Genomic DNA, 4,154 nt, shown 5'->3' on the forward strand with positions numbered 1-4,154 from the left:
TCTCTCTCTCTCTCTCTCTCTCTCTCTTTCTCTCTCTCTCTCTCCCCCTCCCATTAGCCCTCCCTCTCTCCCTTCCTCCTTCCCTCCCTCCTTTTCTCCCACCTATCTCTCTCACTCCCTCTATCCCTCACCTCTCTCTCTCTTCTTCTCTCTCTCTCTCCCCTCACTCCTTCCCCCTTCCCTCCCTCCCTCTTTTTCTGCACCTATCTCTCTCTCCCTCTATCCTCCACCTCTCTTTCCCTCCCTTCCTCCATCTCTTCCTCCCTCCTTCCCTCCTTCCCTCTTTTCCCCCACCTATCTCTCTCCCTTCCTCTATCCCCCCTCCCTCCCTCCTTCTCTCCCTCCCACCCTCCCTCCCTCTCTTTCTCTGCTTCCACCTTGCTGATAAGATGGAAGCACTTAGCTACTGCTCTAGTGCCAAGCCTGCTTGCCTGCCTGATGTCATGCCCTATCCCCCACACCTACCCCCCCCCACGATGACCATGGTCTCTAATTCTCTGAAACTGTAACCAAGCCCCCAATTAAATGATTTCCTTTGTAAGTTGTCTTGACCGTGGTGTCTGTTCACAGCAATAGAGAAGTGACTAAGACAGTGCCTTTGTGCTCATGAACCTGTTCCTAAGTAGCCCAGAGTCTTGATTGGCAGTGAGTATACAGAGAGTAGATAATCTACCTGTTCTCACAGGGGGAACAGTGCTGGCACGCTGGTGCCAACCAGGCACGAAGTAGCAGTACTTATGGAATGAGATGTGTAGAAAGAAATGAGCCTGGTTCATTTTTATGTTCATGAATAAAGAGGTCACAGACTTGGGATGGGGCTCAGTGGGAGAGCGTCTAGCATGCACACAGCCCTGGATTTAATGTCAAGCACACCTCTACTCCCAGCACACTGCAGATGGAGGCAGGAGAATGAGAAGTTCAAGGTTTCCCTACCCTTGGATACATAGTGGAGTACAAGGGACCTGAGGTCCTCTTTCAATAAAAGAAAATGAAAATGAAAATAATAAAATAAGTAGTCAATATCCAGCTTTGCATCTATCAAATAAAATGTAGAGTGACTGTTTCCAAATTTACAAACTCATTGATCAGTAGTCGAAGAGCGGGACCAGTAAATAATAACTCTGTTATGTCCCATTAACCTGAGGCCACAGTCAATTAAGCATCAACTTTTCTAATGGGACATTGATCCTCGGTATCGTGGCACATTGCCTGGGCCAGTGTTGATGTCCTGACATCCCTGTAACACCATCTTCAGATAAGCACAGCAAGCCAGAGACTTTGTAAACTTGGATCCTGAGCAGACCAGTTATCTCAGTTACAAGCTGGCTTATCTGCTGGGGGAACAATCCTCCGTACAGTGGTTTCAATAGCTGAATTCCTCTTTCTGCATCCAGCACCAAGGGGGCAAACAAAGCTCACTTCTGCCTCTCACAAGCTGCAGCAAGTTCACAGGACTGCAGAGCTTCCCCAGAAGCCCCACCCACCTCTGATCTTGATATCTCATTGGCCACTTTTTGATGCAAGAGATTCTGGGAAATGTAGTTTTCAGCTGGGCACTTTTTTTTTCTTTCAATAAAAAGAATGCATACAGCCTCTACCATGTTCACTCCTGCAAGTTCGGTTTCTGAATGCCAGTAGACAGAGCTTCAGAGGGCGCCATTAGCACCACAGCTGCACCCCCCCTTCATACCCTTCTTCTTTACCCCCTTTTCAAAGTTGCTGGTACCTTGTACCCATCCTAGAAACGTGATGCATGACTTTAGGTGACTGGGATGCTAAAAAGTATACACGGTAAGGGATAATGGGATGCTAAGGTCTATTTTTACCCGATCTGTCTCCAGAGACAAGATGATATGCTAGAAAGAAGTTTGGCTTGGTTGCTGGCAAAGTCTAGAGGTTAATAAGAAAGCAACACTTGAGCCTGCAGTACCTAGTCATACTTCTTACTTTACATACCAGTGTGTGTGTGTGTGCACAGGCATGGTGGGGGACTGTCAATGGGGATCTAAATGCCATCTATTTAGATATATCTACATCTACATCTACATCTACATCTATATCTATATATCTATATCTATATCTATATCTTCCTTGAGTATAGGAATCAAGCACCATTTTGCTTTCCTGAAAACAGAGCTTTGGAAGTTCAGAATTTTATTTGGGATCTCCAGATAAATTCTTTGCCTCTTATTGAAAGCATGTCCTCAGAGTCTCTGAAATGATCTTGGTTCTCTTCCCTTAGACCGTACTTTGTACCTCAGAAGGGACCCAGGATAAGCCTTTAAAGCTGTGGTTCTCAACCTGTGGGTAGCGACCCCTGGTGGTCGCATGTCCGATAGCCTGCACATGAGAGACTTACATTAAGATTCATAACAGTAGCAAAATTACAGCCACAGAGTAGCAATGAAAATACTCTTATGTTTGGGGGTGGGGGGTGTCACAACATGGATAACAGTATCACAGGGTCTCAGCCTCAGGATGGTTGAGAACCATAAAGAATATGTGCACCTTGTCCAGACCTAACACACATTGTAGAGATGCTAGAGCTGTTTTAATTGTTCCTTAGGGCCTAGAATTTGTGGGATGTGTTAGAAGACAGCAAGACTGTCGTGTCTGAGAGAATAGCAAACCCTTTCCTGGTTGGGGGCTGGAAGTGACTAACTCATGATTTTTTTTTTCTCTTTCATTGATGCCATTTGTTTTTGAGACGGGTCTCACCATGTAGCCCAGGCAGGCCTCGTCTTCCCAAATGCTGGACTTACACACATGCAACACCACACCCAGGCTCAGCTGAAGGTTCTGTCCTTTATAGATGTAAAAACACAGAAGATATCTGATAAGGACTTCTCCATGTCTTTACCACCCACACTGTTAGTGTTAGGCACATTGCCTGATCCTCCTTCCTCTTTTGGTGCTGCTTTGTGAATGTTCTCTTTTATGGAGGGATGGAGGTTGGTGAGCTGTCTCCTGCCCTCATGTCTTACACTGTAGCCTTGGACAAAGTCCCAGTGTTCCTCTGGGCTACGGAGGCGCAGGTCTCTGAAGGGTGTGTCCGAGCATTTGGTCAGAGGGCCAAACAGTTCTCAGGGTAAGCTGGTGTTTCCACGCAGCATAGGTCAAGACTAAAAATAGGAATGTAAAACCTCCTTCTGCCCTGGCTTAGCGAGTCAGAGGAGTCTAGAGGTGACATTTCCACTCACTACAGTCAAGTTCGAGTCCATATCACAGTGCAATCTTGACTTTCTTGTGGATGGTAAAGTCCCAGAAAGCACTTTCTCGGGTCAGACACTCAAGGCTCCTGAGACCCAACTAATAAATAGGGGTCTTTGTCTATAGCAGATTATCAGGGACCAACTGAGAGAAGGGTGGCCGAATAGACCCAGAGGATTAGAGTATCTGATTCTGACTGCAGAGTCTCCTTTCTTCCTTTAATCGGTGCGTGCCAGTCACTTTGAGACGCGTGCTACGAGGAGATAGCCTGTGCCCTCGATAGCTTCAAACTGTGGCAACAAGAGACAAATGTATAAATGAGAAAGTGTCACTAGATATCCAGTGCTGGGGTCAAAGACAAAGTGGCCCCTGGGTGTTGGAAACCGAGAGGCAAGAAGAGGCAGCCGAGTTCCCTGAGGGGGTGGCTTTTGAGTTGAGTTTTCAGCTGCCATGTGCTGTCTCCATGGGCAGGCTGTGGGAAAGTGTTCTTGGTAGAGTGAGGCGAGCCAAGGTGACACAAAACAATAATCTGTCTGAATACCTGCAGGGTGATGGGTCAGGCTATCGGGTACAGAGGGACAGACAGACCATCAGGAATCAATGAGAAAAACAACTCCCATGAAGATTAAAGGTTGCAGCTTGCAGGCAGTACATGGTGTCTTCATTCTTTGGGGGCTGCTCTGACACCATATTGATAAGGAACAGGGGACTTCTCACTGTTCTGGAGGCTGGGAAGGCCACGATCGAGTGGTTCACATCCTGCAAGGGTCTTGTGTGTCATTCTATGGCAGACAGTGGAAGGACAAAGAGAGACAGTGGCGGGGAGCTAAACTCACCTTCTCAGAAGCTCATTCCCTCTACAGCCCCCTCTATCCACAGCCCTCTCCCTCCACAGCCCTCTCCCTCCACAGCACCCTCCATCTACAGCCCCCTCCCTGCACAGC

General features: G+C 47.4%; 1 protein-coding gene across 43 annotated transcripts in view; it reads left to right on the forward strand.

The window, feature by feature from the left end:
- The window catches only part of Ank3 (ankyrin 3), a 642,120-nt gene that overhangs the window by 498,273 nt on the left and 139,693 nt on the right, over window positions 1-4,154 (forward strand). The window lies entirely within an intron of this gene.

Source organism: Mastomys coucha, unplaced genomic scaffold (genome assembly GCF_008632895.1).
Source record: "Mastomys coucha isolate ucsf_1 unplaced genomic scaffold, UCSF_Mcou_1 pScaffold3, whole genome shotgun sequence".
NCBI lineage: Eukaryota > Metazoa > Chordata > Mammalia > Rodentia > Muridae > Mastomys > Mastomys coucha.